The sequence below is a fragment of the Astyanax mexicanus genome, chromosome 21 (genome assembly GCF_023375975.1).
Source record: "Astyanax mexicanus isolate ESR-SI-001 chromosome 21, AstMex3_surface, whole genome shotgun sequence".
NCBI classification, from domain to species: domain Eukaryota; kingdom Metazoa; phylum Chordata; class Actinopteri; order Characiformes; family Acestrorhamphidae; genus Astyanax; species Astyanax mexicanus.
The window spans coordinates 4,812,274-4,830,000 of NC_064428.1; positions in this window are offsets into that span (position 1 = coordinate 4,812,274).

The following is a 17,727-nucleotide window of genomic DNA, read 5'->3' on the forward strand; positions in this document are numbered from 1 at the left end:
TGCGAAAGGTTAAAATCCTGCTGGGGCAAGGTCACTTGGGAACGAAAGGTGAACACCTAGTGCGACCATCAATTCTTGAACGTCCCATTCAAAAACTAGTTGTACTTCTGGAGAATGATCCATAGTATAATTGTTAAAAGTAGTAACAAAGGGAGATAAATGCATTGAGCATTCAAGAATGATCCTTTTAGACCTAAACTACCGTGCTGTATAAACTTTATATGTCTGTTAATAGAAAATTACAAGATTTATGTTATTTTGTTTATTGTGTTGTACATAAACCTTTATAATTTTGGTGGCAGTGTAGCTGTCGTTGTGTACATTTGACCTAAGAATTGCTCAATACTGCCCTCTGCTGGCTAAAAAGAGAATTTATGTGTTAGTGACAATGCATTATGGGTCATGGGATCATGCTAATGGGCAGAGAGAGCAAGAGATGGCTGCCGTGTGGAAGGACTAGTTCCTGCAGAGCTTTATTTGTAACTACTCCTACTGTTCTGGTCAGAAAGTGCACACGGTATGTTATTTTGTTGTTTATTCTTCTGTTATAAGCTTATTTGTGTTTTCGTTTTACTGTTATAAGGTTAACTAGATCGTTTGTTAGTTTAGAGCCATCACTGTAACTGAACTTTTAAGAAACAGAGGCAATTGTGTTTACAAAAGCATTATTTTTTCTTTATTTCAGTTTTTCACGGTGTTGCAAGTTGCAAACAAAAAAAAAGGGAATGAAAATAAACTTGTGAAACATCAGTAGAATCGTCATCTTGTCTGTACCAGAAGAAAAATCTTTAGGAGCAGTTATACTCAGTGAGGGCAGTTGTTAGTTGATTAGTTCATTAGTTAGTTGTTAGTTGATAATTTGGGTCAGGTGTTGTAATTAGTATAAACTAATGACCGTAATTAAATACTAAACCTGCAGGGGAAGCGCTGCCGACCTGAGAGCCGTTTTCTCTTATTATCTGCCTTTTAAAGCTCTAACACAGACTACACTGCTCAACATCACACTGCTCGACATCACACTGCTCGACATCACACTGCTCAACATCACACTGCTCAACATCACACTGCTCAACATCACACTGCTCGACATCACACTGCTCAACATTAAACTGCTCGACATTGCTCTGCTCGACATTGCACTGCTCGACATTGCACTGCTCGACATCGCACTGCTCGACATTACTGAAAGAGTTTTCTGATGGGAGTTCACTGGTATTATGCAGAATCCAGTCCGGAGTCTCTTCCAGCCGCGGTGCTGTGACGTCAGCTAAGCATTAGCTTAAAGTTAGCATTTTTCTCTTTACTACCCTTAAACGATCTCGAAATTCAGAGGCTCCAGTGATATTCAGGAGGTAAATGTACACAGAATAAAACCTACATATATATTTACCACAGAATGTGACAGAGGCCAGTTTTAGAAAAGCCCATTAAAATCCCATATTGACTTGGAGGGCTTAGACACGGAACCCCCAAAGGAGCCCGAAATATGGGCATAAACAACATGGCGCCGACTACAAAATGACGACACGAATTCAGTGGTCTATACAGTTCACTCATTTCATTAGTGAATGCACTTCTACAGTTCACTCACTTCATTACTTTGGGTTCTAAAGGTCCACAGCAGAATGGAGATGAAGACTGGCTGGTGGTGCCTGGCTGGATAGTAGATGAGACTTTGTAATTATGGGGGGAATTGTAAAGGAATATTTACTCATAAACACTGTATTTGTAATGATCCTCCAAGGCTACACATTTATATTCAAGCAATAAAAAGCAGCTCTTCAAAGCTGCACAGGAAGCTGCTGTGGTTTCCTGTGGCTAAACTGAGCAGATATTTTTGACTTCTCTCAGGGAAAGTATAACCAGCGCATCAGCTGTATTGTGTGACTGTTTAAAGGGATGTACAGAGAATGTTAAACTATCCTTATACTGCGAGATAAAGCAACTGCAGCCACTGTCCAGAAAAAAAGCAAGCAGAGCCTCCTTGACCGCCCTACTAATGGTATTCTGTCAAATGCTCTAAAAAATGTACTCAAGGTAAAACTGGGTTGATTCAGTGATTTTTGCAAAATTTCACCACAATGTGACTTCATTAGTGTATGCGCTTCTAAATATTAAAGTGAATGCACTAATACAGTTCACTCACTTTATTAGTGAATGCACTTCTGCACCTCACTCACTTTATTAGTGAATGCACTAATACAGTTCACTCACTTTATTAGTGAATGCACTTCTGCACCTCACTCACTTTATTAGTGAATGCACTAATACAGTTCACTCACTTTATTAGTGAATGCACTAATACAGTTCACTCACTTCATTAGTGAATGCACTAATACAGTTCACTCACTTCATTACATTACATTTGGCAGACGCTTTTGTCCAAAACGACTTACAATAATGTGTACATACAGTAACAGAGGTTCAAGGTAAAAAACAATATATATATATATATATATATATATATATATATATATATATACATTTTTAGACAGGGCCTAAAGGAGGGCAAATGGAAATAGTAAGATAGAGAAGGAAGGGAGGGGAAGAAGGAAATGAGGTTAGAAATAGTTACTTTGTTAGTTAGAGGTGTTAGGAGAGTAAGTGCTCTTTGAAGAGCTCTGTCTTCAGGAGTTTATTAAAGATAGTGAGAGATTCTCCTGATCTGGTAGTAGAAGGTAGTTAGTTAGAGGTGTTAGGAGAGTAAGTGCTCTTTGAAGAGCTCTGTCTTCAGGAGTTTATTAAAGATAGTGAGAGATTCTCCTGATCTGGTAGTAGAAGGTAGTTAGTTAGAGGTGTTAGGAGAGTAAGTGCTCTTTGAAGAGCTCTGTCTTCAGGAGTTTATTAAAGATAGTGAGAGATTCTCCTCATCTGGTAGTAGAAGGTAGTTTGTTCCACCATTGGAGAACTCTGTATGAGAACAGTCTGGATTGGGCTATTGTGTTAGAAATGGTGGAATGTTTCTGATGTTATACATCGCAAAACGGCAGGATCGAGCAATGGAGTGTGAAAGAGAGCAGGTCATCAACCATAACACCCAGGTTCCTTGTCGTGGAGAGTGAGATTGTTATGGTTAAGTGTGTTGGATAGATGGTTTTGCTGGTATAACCAGAAGTTTTGTTCACTAACTTCATAAGTAAATGCTCTTCTACACTTCAATCACTTCATTATTGTTGGGAAAATCTGCACTACCTACTACTGCTCCAGTGTTACACATGAGAGGGAATGGACGTAAGTGCAGAATATATAATTTATTAAATAAACAAACTGAAACAAACTAACAAACAAACAAACAAACATAAACCAAAGCTTCACTGAAAATAAACAGAAAACAAACACGGGTAAAAGCAAGACAAAAATACAAGACTGAAATAACAAAAATAACAAAGATGAGATTAAAGTATAAAAAAAACTAAGAAACCAGTAACTCTAGAAACAAAACCAACCTGACAGACACACAGCAAGGTATCACACAAAAGACTATACAAGGAAGACTTGAAACAAAGGGGCTCATATACATTTAGAGGGAACAGGAAACTGGAAACACCTGAGGATCAATCAAGAGGGGGCGGGGTTACAAATCACTGATGATAGGGTGGGGCTAGGGCGGAGACAGGACCAAAACACAACAGTAGCACATGGCTGGGAAACACACAACAGGTAAACGGAGGTCAGGAGCACAAGGGACCAAATGAGGGAGAAACACAAGACAGACATGGACTAAGCTGTGACATCACCCCCCCTCAACGGTGCCACTACCAGAGGCACCGAGAGAGGGAACAGAGGAACAAGACAAGAGACAGACCTAGGAGGAAGGAACTCATGATAAAAACGGAGACTGGACTAGAACTAGACATTGGACATCAGGGGAGACTGATGGACGGAAACAGAGACTGGACAAAAGACTGGACAGGTCTGGGAGCACACAACCTGAGCATGTACTTAGTTCTGAGAGCGCTCACAGGATCAGAGGCGGCCGGAGCCACGGGCACAGGGTCAGACACAGTGGGTACCACATGAGCGGCAGGCACTGCAAACACAGGAGCAGGAACAGTGGGCATCGCTGGCACTGGAGCTGAAGCTGGGGCAGCAGGCGCTGCTGGAGCTGGTGCCGGGGCTGGGGCAGCGGGGGCTCCTGGAGCTGGTACCAGGGCTGGGGCAGCAGGTACTGCTGCTGCTGGAGCTGGTGCTGAGGCTGTAGCAGCGGTAGCTGCTGGTGCTGGAGATGAGGCTTTAGCAGCGGGAGCTGCTGGTGCTGGAGTTGAGGCTGTAGCAGCGGGAGCTGCTGGTGCTGGAGCTGAGGCTGTAGCAGCGGGAGCTGCTGGTGCTGGAGCTGAGGCTGTAGCAGCAGGAGGTGCTGGTGCTGGAGCAGCGGGAGGTGCTGGTGCTGGAGCTGAGGCTGTAGCAGCGGGAGGTGCTGGTGCTGGAGCTGAGGCTTTAGCAGCGGGAGCTGCTGGTGCTGGAGCTGAGGCTGGAGCTGCGGGAGCTGCTGGTGCCAGAGCTGGAGCAGCGGGAGCACAATATAGACTGTTCCCTTATCCTCCTACTGATGTTGTCTTTATTGAGGATGCATTATGAAGCCAGACATTGACTCCCCTCTTTCACACATTAACAAAATAATGATTAAAAAAATCTCAAAATGTTTCTACATCTGTCACTGTTTTAAGAAACCCATTTAGTCAAGTGTGTCCAAACATGATTGGCTGTGTGTGTATCTGTATATACAATCATTGATGAATCAAGAATCATTTTTGTCTTTGTTCTTCTTACAAGGGGCCCTGCTATTTTTTCAGTCTCTTGTTTGGCCAGATAATGCAAGCGGATCTTGCTGTACATGGAGGCTGCCATCTTAACCAAAGTGTGAACATGGTTGTCTTCAATGCTGGTCTCGAACATGTGGCTGTGCAACTCCAAGAACAAATTCTTCTCTGCACAGTCAGAAAGAACTTGGGTAACTATAGAAGATGTTAGTCCCGTTCCTTGGGGAACCTTTCCATTAGTAATCCTAAGGAGCCTTTGAAAGCAGCATTCAGAAGCTTTGCAAATTTCAACAATGCTTGGTGATGGTTTCTAGTCGTGGGCGATATGTATCGTTTGCGAAATTATCGTGAATGTTGATTTGACGATGTGTAATTTTGTAATTTCGAGTTTTTTTTTTTTTTTTTTTTTAAATCGCCAAAAAATAATAAACTGCATCGTATTTTAAGGCTGTTATTTATATATTTATACATATACATAATGTAAGTAAAAACAACTGATTAACTAAACTCAGAGTGCGTTGTGTATAAAGTAGAGACCTGCACCCGCTGGACCCAATGCATAGTAGTGCAGCGCAGGGCAAATTTTGAAAGCTCATTGCGGGCGGGTGAGGCAGACGGAAAGTCTCGGAAAGCTAACCTTAGCTGCTCTTCCTTTCGTTGTGCTGGTTCTGGTTAAGCTGGTGCTTTGCCAGTCGTTACATTGTTGTTTGTTTATTTCTTTGTTTCTGGGTGATTTATTGTATTTGGTGTCGTCGTCCAGACGCAGTTTATTTACTTTATTATTTACTTATTTATTGTTTTCCTACTTTTGTATGACGTTTTTATTTTTCATCTTTTGCAATTCGTTAGATTATAGTTTCGTTAGTATTTTGGGTTTAGTTTAGTTTGTTTGTTTTCTAATTTTATTTGTTTTTGCGATTTATTATTCATTTATTTTCCTTAAAGAGAGGGCCTTGGCCTGTGTCTTGTGTCTTGGCCTGCAGGCCCTGTTTGCTTTCAGTTGTGTTTACTTTATTGTGGCGTTTATTTGTTTGGGTCTGTAGGTGGGTTTTGTTTAGTTACTTCTTTTTTTAGTTCTAATTGTTTACTTTTTAGTTTGTTTTGTGTAAGAATTTATTTGTTATTTTGGTTAAATATTTCTGTTTATTTGAATATTTTGTCATTGCAGCTAGCTTAGTGATGTGTTCAGCTAAGTACATCACTTTTAATTCCTCAAGCCAATGACAAGAACTGCCTTGAGCAGTAACGCAAACGTCGGAATCATGCGGGAATTGCGGGCGGGAGTGGGACTGAAAATCATATTTTTTTGCGGGAGCAGGACTGGAAATGCTGTCCCGCGCAGGTCTCTAGTATTAACACGCCCTGTCCCGCCGGCGGGCCAGAAAAATATCATAATTCATATCTGGCTGTGTTTGAGTAAGTATAGGCTCAATATAGACACCCAATATGCCATTTTAAAGCTAAGAATCTCTACTTTTCAGTCACATTTAGCTGTATTTCGTTTTAGAGCTGAAAGCGTGCGCTAGACGGTCTGGTTTGTGATAAAAACACGCTCTTTGATCCGCCCGGGGTACCTGCAGAACACCCCCCACACCCAAACAGAGCGAATCAGCACCTACCTGAGAGCACTGGCTTCAGAGTCCACCCAACCATCAGAAAATCCATCAATCCAGTCCCCAATAATCCCCATTTATGTCTGAGAAGCGCTCTTATAAATCCGACGCAGATTAAAACTATTGGAAACTCCAGCGCTGTGTTCTGAGACTTTCCCTTTGTTCTGGAGCCATCAAACTGCGCATGCGTGTTACCATGGTAGTTGGGCAGACTGAGAGCCCCCCTCTGCCCCCCTACATTCTGTCAGCCAATCAGGTGGCGAGTTATGTGGGACAGAGGTGAAGCCCGCTCTGAAACCGGACACTCTGAGAGCGCTCCCCCCTCCCTCTGGAAAATCTGCTCCAGCGGGTCTATTCTATAGGGAGAGAACAGGCTGAGAGACCTTCTTTATTGCGAAATAAGTTATAAAATTAATAGTTTTTATTCTTCTAAAGTTTCCAGTCCTTTTCAGAAAGAAAGGACCATCCCAGGTTCAGATCTCTATCATATCTAGGGAGCAGTTTATAATTTTACATGGTGATTTTAAAACTTCTAATAGCAGAATATAGAGCTACTAAAACACTTCATCCACATAAATATATCATTTTATGGATCTAAAAATAAAAAATAGAAATAGAAAATCTGAAAAGTGCCTAAAAAATTCCTGTTTTTTACCATATTTTGAACCTTACATGTTCAATTGAATACTTTTTTAGAATAGTTTTGTATTTTTTGGAAAATATCGTCAAAATATCGTTATCGCAAAAATCCAAAAAAATATCGAGATATTTTTTTTTGCCCATATCGCCCACCCCTAATGGTTTCTGTAACCCTCCTTTGTTTTTACAGGCTAGACATGTGTGCATGTTGGCATCTGAAGCTAATGCAAGAGAGCAAGGCATGCAGGTGAGCTTCTCTTTCATTTTTCTGACCCCAAATCCAGCTATGTAATTTATTGTTGCCTCCTTAAATTCTGATATGGTCTCCACATCTGGACAGGTGATGTAATAATGGTCAGAATCCACATATTGAACTGGCATTACATCAAACTGACGGGCTGCAAAAGGAGTAGGTGTCACCTCCAACATGATGGTGTCATCTCTGATGAGACAGTTTCCAGTGCCACTCTTCACTTGATGTTGCACCAGAAGCCGTTTGTAAGCAGATTTAAACTGTCTGACTGTTGGGTTGTTGTTATAACCTCCACGTGCTCGAATGGCAGAAAAGAAAAGCTCAAGAAGATCTTGACTTAGTTTATAGGTCAGGAGGTATTTGCAGGATGTGCCCGGTGCTTCAACAAGGTCTTGAAAGATATTGAAAATGCTTCGACAATTAGCAATGAATCCAATGGCACCAGTTTTCCTTGGTCCTTTGTGAACCAATTTCCCACCACTGTCTCTGAGTTGCAAAAGACATTTTTCAACATTTTCCAGCAGACTCTGTGTGCGTGATTTATTTGAAGGTCTCATTTGGGGCTTTGAATCCTTTGCCCAAAGAATTCCTTGTATTGAGAACATCAAATGCACAATCAGTTGTTCTTATGAATTCTACAGTTGCCTCACAGCCTCTAAATTGGACTAGATGAAGTTCCCTATTGCAGAATGCAAGAGCATCCGCCACACTGCTGCTGAAAACTTGAGCGGCAAGATTAACCTTCATCTTCTGTTTCCGCCAAAGAATGTGGGCCATCTTCAGTTTATTTCCCAGTCTCAATCTGCAAAACAGTTCCTCAACAGTTTAAGCATGTGGCACACATCAAAAACTACATGCACCATCTGTGTCTGATCTGCTGGGTGAGGAAACGAAGGCCTCATATTTTCTGCAGTAATGCTGGCACCAAGACAAAAATGTCAAGATGGTCCATCACATGTCAGTGAAACTACAAGCACTCCAATGGCATGGAGCTTGTGAAGACACTGATTGATGAGATTTGCTCGCTCCTGCCCACTTAAACCATCAATAAGAAAGTATCCTACAGGAATTTTCTATGATCCATTGATGGCTACAACCATTAGGACCAACGCATCCTTGGCCACTGGCAAAGAATCGTTAACTTTGCCACAGCCTACATCCACATATCCATGGAATTTTCCTTCTGCATACTCTACATGTTTTCTGATGGCCATCTCATCCAACATTAGTGCACAGATTGTCTCTTTACCCTGCTTCTGTCTATCTTTCACATGAGACTGTAGAGCAGAAAATGATGCTGGTGTGAAATGTTGCTGTACCAGGATCTGATTGTCTCAGGGTTAGGCAGGACACAGTTAAAGCTTTCACGGACAAACTGATAAGCTTTGGCTGAATAGAAATGGAGTGTCATTACAAACGACCTTAAGTCATCTGAGATCTTGCTAGACTTATTCTTGCATTGAGCCCTGGTGAGTATTTCTTTAGCCACTCCACCAAATGTAGCCTCCAGCATATCTGCACAATTGGTGGAAACAAGCATCTTCTTTCTGAGAGTGGTAATAACTGAAGACAGGGATGATATTTTTCTACTCTACTTTTGATTGCTCCCTGGGTTTCTTTATTTTTTTCATGCAGGCTGCTAGTCTGTTCTGGACCGTCCAGACAGTTCTCTTCAGAGCTCTGGGGGATTCCTTCACAGTGTAGTGCTGATGATCAACAGGAAGACTGCTGCTAGCTTTAGCTGTAAGGTCTTACTGTGCTGTCACCATCTGAGGTTCTGTCCTCGCAGCTCATTTCAGTTCTCCCTATATAGCTGTGGTCATGAGTGACTGCTGTGAGTGCACATACATGCATGTCAGAATGTATGTTTGTTGCAAGTGCAGATGCCCTTTTTTTTTCTTCTGGAGTACTGTGCCATGGCCTGTGAATGACTATTATGGTGAAAAACTGTTGGCACAGCATCGCTAGTAAGACAAACACGTTGTCACGTCCTCTGTTCATGTTCCTGTCTGTCCTCGTGCCTGTGTGTTATTCCCACGTGACCCCTGATCCTCTGTGTCTCCTGTCTCAGTAGTTTTCCACCACGTGTCTCATTTGTAGCTCCGCCCTTCCCCAGGTGTTCATTGTTTCATGTTCCTATTTATAGATCCCCTGTGCCACTTTGTCTTTGTCGGTCTTTGCACCTTCACCTGTCATTCGTCTCTCTCTCTGTGTTCCATAACGTCTCTCAGTGTTTCCTTGCCTCCTATAGCCTTAGTCCCTTGTTTCTCGTTTATTTCTTGTTTTCATGTTTATAGTTTATTTCCTTGTTATTTCTAGTTTATTCCCTTGTATATATTTCCTGTTTATTTATTATCATTATCTCTACTTGGTTTAGTTTATGTTCTCTGGTTTCCCCTGGTTTGTTTTGGTTTTTGGTTATTTGTTTATCTAGTTTCATTTATTTTAGTTCACTCCCTTGTTCCTTGTATATATCTCCCTGTTTTATGTTTACGTGTTTACTTGTTTCTTTGTTTACTTGTTATTTATTTATTAAATATTTCTTTCTTACCTGCAACTACGCCCGCCTCCACGTCTTCACTGCACCACATCATGACAGAAAGACCGACCAGAAACATGGACATAGCAGGTAATCCAGGATGGCCATTCGCCATCGGATCCCGGCTCAGGAAACCTCGAGGCCTCATGGACGCCGCAGGCCTCGGGCTAGGCGCTCTAAGGGATCCTGCCAGCCAGAAAAAGACCCCTTCCGGGGAGGATTTTCTTGGGGGGGGCAATGAGGGTTGGTGCGAGGCTCAAGGAGCGGGACCCGTGGGACTTTCTGGGGTGCGTGCCTAGCAGTTCTGAGGAGGAAGAGGACTTCTTCTCTACACCAGCTCGTCAGCCGCTGCCTCCGGGAGCTGTCACTCCGTGACTGATGCAACGGCTGTGAAACCGCGCCCTGTGATTCCCGCGCCGCGCTAAGGGACCTCCTACGCGGCGAGCCACCTATGGCCAGAGACTCTCCTCACGCCTGACTCTACCGGAGAGATTACTGCTCCAGTCCGGGTTTTTGCGGCACCTGCAGTTTGAAGCCTCGCAGCTGCAGTGCTAGCTCCTCAGGCGGAGGAGCCGGCTTTCATGGCAGCTGCAGAGCTGGACTCCGCCGCTGCGATCCAGCTTCGCTCTGGAACTCTCTCCGTGGCGACCGAGCCGAGGTCAGTGACTTTCCCCGCGCCGGTCTCTACCGGCAGCCTGTGGACTCTGCCGGCGAGGCTGTAGCTTCCTGCACCACATCATGACACACGTGTTTTAAATCGGATAAAGCAGTCTTGTTTGAAGTGATGGGAGCACAGGCGAGAATGAGAAGTTGGTTTCCAGTCCTGTCTGTTAATGTTGGAAATCCACTGATGCAACCTGTCTTTGTCACCAAAAGGGAATCTGAGAAGTAATAAATGTAAAATTATTAACAATAAAAGTAAAAAGGTAAATGTTACACCCTAGCCTAAGTCTGTGTTATGTTTCTCCCTCATTTGTTCCCTAGTGCTCCTCCCCTCTGTTTTCCTGTCATGTGTTCACAGCCACGTGTTTCTGTTGTGTATCTGTCACGTCTTAGCCCTGCCCTAACCATCAGTGTTCTCACCTGTGTCTTATCTGTAGCCCTGCCCCCTCATCAGCCCTGCCCAGGTGTTCCTCCTGTATTTAAGCCCCTCTGTTTGTACGTGCTGTGTCGAGTCTTTTGTGTTTTCTAGTCTGTTAATCTAATCGTGAATCCTGTTTGTAGTGTTTAGCCTTAGTAGCCTAGCCTTGTATCCTAGTGTTTGTATCCCAGTCTTTACCCCAGTCTTAGCCTTCGTTTATGTATTTCGTTTTCTTTTCTGTGTTTGTTTGGTTTATTTATTAAAGTATCATCTTTGCACTTACGTCCTCCTCCTCCTTCACACCCCTGCGTGACATAAGACTCGACCCAAATATGGACGTAGCAAAGTGGAATGCCACGAGGAAGGCGGACCTGGCGTATCTCCGGTTCCTCGCGGAGCTAATTCGGGGGGATGAACCGCTCCCGGCGCCTCTCCGTGGGGTGGAGAGTGTCGGCCCAGCTCCAGCTAAGCTAACTAGCATGTTAGCTCCACCGCACTCTCCAGCCCGGCCGACTTCCAGCACTCCAGCTCGGCCGGCTTCCAGCTCTCCAGCGCGGCCGGCTTCCAGCTCTCCAGCGCGGCCGACTTCCAGCACTCCAGCTCGGCAGGCTTCCAGCTCTCTAGCCCGGCCGGCTTCCAGCTCACCAGCCCGGCCGACTTCCAGATCGTCGACTCCGGCTCCGGAAGCAAGCTCCGGTCCGGTGTTTACAACCACGCCCTCTGCTGAATCTGCGGCTCCAGTCCGGATCTTGGCGGCAGCCGCACTCTCAGCTCCCGCTGAAGCGGCTTCTTCGCCAGCGGTGCCAGCCGCCTCCAAGCTCGCGGTGGCAGCCGCCTTCACGTCAGCGGTGCCTGCCGCGCTCACGCCAGCAGGACCCACCGCCTCTGTTTCAGCGCTGCCCGCGGCTCCGGCCGCCTCTGGATCAGCGCTGCCCGCGGCTCCGGCCGCCTCTGACTCTGTGCCCACGGCTCCGGCCGCCTCTGACTTTGTACCCGCGGTGCCTGCCGCGCTCACGCCAGCAGGACCCACCGCCTCTGTTTCAGCGCTGCCCACGGCTCCCACCGCCTCTGTTTCAGCGCTGCCCGCGGCTCCGTCCGCCTCTGACTCTGTGCCCGCGGCTCCGGCCGCCTCTGACTCTGTGCCCGCGGCTCCGGCCGCCTCTGACTCTGTGCCCGCGGCTCCGGCCGCCTCTGACCCTGTGCCCGCTGTTACCCCAGTTCATGTGCTTGGGGGTTCAGCCTCTGCTCCTGTGCCTACTCCCAGGTCACGAGCTCCTACACCCGCCGCGCCTGCTCAAGCTGCACCCGCCGCGCCTGCTCAAGCTGCACCCGCCGCGCCTGCTCAAGCTGCACCCGCCGTGCCTGCTCAAGCTGCACCCGCCGCGCCTGCTCAAGCAGCACCCGCCGCGCCTGCTCAAGCAGCACCCACTGCTCCAGCCTCAGCTCCAGCTCAAGCACCAGCAGCACCCACTGCTCCAGCCTCAGCTCCAGCTCAAGCACCAGCAGCACCCACTGCTCCAGCCTCAGCTCCAGCTCCAGCACCTGCTGCCTCAGCCTCAGCTCCAGCACCTGCTGCCTCAGCCTCAGCTCCAGCACCTGCTGCCTCAGCCTCAGCTCCAGCACCTGCTGCCTCAGCCTCAGCTCCAGCACCTGCTGCCTCAGCTCCAGCTCCAGCACCTGCTGCCTCAGCTCCAGCTCCAGCACCTGCTGCCACAGCTCCAGCTCCAGCACCTGCTGCCACAGCTCCAGCTCCAGCACCTGCTGCCACAGCTCCAGCTCCAGCACCTGCTGCCACAGCTCCAGCACCTGCTGCCACAGCTCCAGCTCCAGCACCTGCTGCCACAGCTCCAGCACCTGCTGCCACAGCTCCAGCTCCAGCACCTGCTGCCACAACTCCAGCACCTGCTGCCACAGCTCCAGCACCTGCTGCCACAGCTCCAGCTCCAGCACCTGCTGCCACAGCTCCAGCACCTGCTGCCACAGCTCCAGCTCCAGCACCTGCTGCTACAGCCTCAGCTCCAGCACCAGCAGCTCCCGCTGCTACAGCCTCAGCTCCAGCACCAGCAGCTCCCGCTGCTACAGCCTCAGCTCCAGCACCAGCAGCTCCCGCTGCTACAGCCTCAGCTCCAGCACCAGCAGCACCCGCTGCTACAGCCTCAGCTCCAGCACCAGCAGCACCCGCTGCTACAGCCTCAGCTCCAGCACCAGCAGCTCCCGCTGCTACAGCCTCAGCTCCAGCACCAGCAGCTCCCGCTGCTACAGCCTCAGCTCCAGCACCAGCAGCTCCCGCTGCTACAGCCTCAGCTCCAGCACCAGCAGCTCCCGCTGCTACAGCCTCAGCTCCAGTCCAGTCTCAGCCCCCTGTCCAGTCTCAGCCCCCTGTCCAGTCTCAGCCCCCTGTCCAGTCTCAGCCCTGTGTTCTGTTCCCTGTCCAGTCTCAGTCCCCAGTCCAGTCGTTTGTTCAGTCTGAACCCCCTGTCCAGTCCCAGTCTCAGTTCCCTGCCCGGTCTACGTCTCCTGTCCAGTTTCCATTTCCTGTCCAGTCCCCTATCCCGTCTCCGTTCCAGGTCCTGTCCCCGTTTCGTGTCCAGTCTCATGTCCAGTCTCAGCCCCTGTTCGGTCGTTAGTCCCGTCTATGTTCCCTTCCTCTGTTCCCTCTCTCTCGGCGCCCCTGGTAGTGGCGCCGTTGAAGGGGGGTTATGTTACACCCTAGCCTAAGTCTGTGTTATGTTTCTCCCTCATTTGTTCCCTAGTGCTCCTCCCCTCTGTTTTCCTGTCATGTGTTCACAGCCACGTGTTTCTGTTGTGTATCTGTCACGTCTTAGCCCTGCCCTAACCATCAGTGTTCTCACCTGTGTCTTATCTGTAGCCCTGCCCCCTCATCAGCCCTGCCCAGGTGTTCCTCCTGTATTTAAGCCCCTCTGTTTGTACGTGCTGTGTCGAGTCTTTTGTGTTTTCTAGTCTGTTAATCTAACCGTGAATCCTGTTTGTAGTGTTTAGCCTTAGTAGCCTAGCCTTGTATCCTAGTGTTTGTATCCCAGTCTTTACCCCAGTCTTAGCCTTCGTTTATGTATTTCGTTTTCTTTTCTGTGTTTGTTTGGTTTATTTATTAAAGTATCATCTTTGCACTTACGTCCTCCTCCTCCTTCACACCCCTGCGTGACAGTCAAGAATCATTCAGAATCATTTAATGTTCACTGAATATTGTCTGTTGACCTGTTCCAATGTACACTCAAGCAAAAATAATTATATTTTATTAAAAAAAAAAGATTATGTGCCTTTTTTGACAGTGACTGTAATATTAGCATGTTTTTGTGGTATACAGGACCAATTCTGAAAGTTCTTTTAGGAACCACATGCAACATGGTCCCCATTATAGAGATTAATAATTTATTCAGAAATAGAGCCATTTATTCATTTAAAGTGGAGTTCTAAACATATTATCCTTGCTATACAACAATAAATAACAACTTTAATGGTGTTTTACCCATGTTTTCCTCATATTAATGCTTAAGTAAAAATAAGACTTACTTGAAAAAACTGGTGTTTGATTAAGAACCAGACCAATTTGAACATCTCAAAGCCACACAAGTAGACATGATTACAATTATAAAATTCAGACAAAATAGACAAAAACGAGAAATAACAATGAGAAATAAAATGGACACGACCAGATACCTTGACATGTTTAATTTTATTAATCACTTCAGCTTCATCAACAGCAGCTGTTTTACAGGTGTTTTGAATAAATATACAATTAAAGGGAAAAAGGGAGAGCAAAATGCAAAAAAATAAAATACAGAAATAACATTGTGAGGAATTTGTATTCTACAATGTATTATCATTGTTATTAGCAGTATTATATTTGCATAATAAAATATTACTTTGACCTGTTCGAAGGCAATCAGCTCCATACTTAAATAAATTATATATTATAATAATTATATATTATATGATAATTATATATTATAATAAATTATAAGGAGCAACTTCTCCAAACATTACAGCACGGTATTTTGGGTCACGTTTTTTTTTCACGTCATCATTAGCATAGTTGTATAAAAACATTATTTTCTAAAGCTATGAACAGATTATTAATCTTATTGATCAAATGACTGAAAATCTGTTCTTTGTAAAAAAGAACATGGGCCGTGTCATAATCGAAAATGGCTCGGTAATACATTTATTATTGAATACATTTATTATTGGTTCAAAGACACCACGAAATGAATGGACAGCTTCGCTCAAATGGTCCTCTCATTCCTCAGCAGCACACTTCCGGTGGCACGTTTTGGAAGGGAAAAGCTGAGGGCCTGGGAATTACAGAGATATGTGACTACCCGATCTGTGCCCCCTGCCCGATTTGTGCCGTGCATGCGCACTGCAAAATGAGCAGGGGCACAGATCGTGTAGGCAATGCCAAGCTGTCGCAAACAGCTGCGTTCAGTGAGCAACAATAAGCAACGAATTATACCCGGAAGTGTCTCGTTTTTCATGCTCCTCCCGAGTTTCCATTTCAAAATCAAAGCAATGAAGCGTTCGAATATATTAAACACAATTAAGTTTAAATAAAGTTTTACTGATCTGGAGGGTTATCCATTGCTTCAGTGACGTCTTTGGTTTATATGTAACAATTTCTGTTACAAATGAGTGATTTAAATTAAAACATATTTTATACCTCATCTATATATTCCATATTTACACATACTGGTTCAGAAGAGACATTTGCCCGTAGATGGCAGTAAGACGTATGAGTAGTAGTAGTAGTATGAGTAGTAGTAGTAGGAGTAGTAGTAGTAGTTAGTGGACTTGTTTTTAAACATGCTTTTTAAATGCCACATGAGTTTTGGTAACAGAGCTAAGAAAAATGTAACCATCTTCAGCCCATAAACTCTAGTTAAATACATGTGTTATTAGATTCAGAGTTGATAAAAGATGGTCCAATGGGCTAAGTGCTGCCACTATGATCAGGAGATCACCGGTTCAAATCCTGGTCATGTAGCTTTCCATCAGCTGCCGATGCCCTGAGAGAGCACATCTTGCTGTCTCTTTGTGGGTGGATGGTGCTCTCTCCCCACATCACTCTAAATAAAGGGTGATGTTCAGTCAACACAAGGCGTCTGTGAGCTGATATATCGAGCCATGTTGTTGCGCTTTTCTCCGAGCGCACTGTGATGCTACTCAGCAATGCTACTCAGCAGCAGTTCAAAAAGAGGCGGTGGCTGAATTTCCATGTATTGGAGGAGGCGTGTGCTCTTCACCCTCCTAAACTCCAGATTACAGCTTTTTGTGTAGAACTTCTATACACATTTTAGTATCTTACAGAAATTGAAAAGAACCAAAGAAGTGTTCTTATTTTCATTATTCTGTCTAAAACTATTTGTACATGATTTGATTTAACATTTCTATTATTTATTTATTCATTTGCATTTTTTGGTCTATTTTTCATGTTTTGATTTGTTTTTTAGAGTGTATACTGCATTTAAATTATTTTATTTATTATTTTTTTATTGTCCCTTTAGCATTTCTCAGCACCAAAAAAAGTTTTAGCTAAAAAGTGCAATTCACCAAATTTCATGCGAAGGTTTATATTAATCCACATTACTTAAAATGTGATTTTACGCAGCTTTTATTTAATTGGTCTATTTCTACGGTTTGCAGCATAGATATCTTATACATAGATGCCACATCGACTGACGCCATCTATTGGAGCTGGCGTGCCTGCGTTGGCGCCATATTGGAGGAGGCAACCCTGCGCCCCGAGTGCATTAATTTACACTGAGGAAAAAGTGAAAAATACACCTATAATAATCACAACAGTGGCAATTTACACCCGATTATCACACGGTTTAGTTTGTTACAAACAGCAGAGATGTAGTTTTGATACAGGACGCTGTTACAAATAAAAAATTACACATTACAAATACCTGCTTTTATGCTAAGTACTTTATATTATGCTTTTAAACAAAGTTTTATTAATTATTAATATTATGAATCAAACAAATAGTGGTAATTTTATATTTATAAATACACGTATATACGCATAAATCCACACACACACACAGACACACACTCATATATATATATATATATATAATACTGAAAAATAGCATGTTACCTCGCCACTCTCTTAACTATAAACTTAAACTATGAACCAGGAAATATAAACATTAAATTCTTTCAGAGATGTATTTTTGTTAATGGTTTGTGACTCCAAACATGTGTATGAATTAATTCATTTTATATTTATACATAATATATACACATAAATACACATTATATATATATATATATATATATATATATATATATATATATATATATATATATATATAACTTTAAAATGCTTTTTATTTTTATGCATAGTGTCTTGTACATTGAACTAATTGCAAAAGTAAGATATGTAATTAAAAGCATTAATAAGAACTACTTAGCATTTGTTACCTGTCTTAACTATAAACTCTACCATGAAATATAATTATTAAAATCCTTCAGAGATGTATTTTTTTTGCATTGTTGTGTGAGTCCAAATCCAATTCTTGCTTTTAGATTTTTTCATAATAAATACATAATATTTACGTTAAAATAGATTCAGAGTTAAAAAAATAATATATGTAATAATGTATATAATATAATAAACAGTGTATGTTACACTTTAATAAGATAACAAAAATGTGGATAACACCCCCCCCCCCCCCCACCCCCTCCTCCACACACAAGAAATAAACTATTTTTTGGCCATGTGGAGGCAGCAAAAATTCATTTTAAACACCACACATTAACACAGGTTGTGTACACTATAGACATTACTACTTTTACACACTTTTACATGTACCAGACAT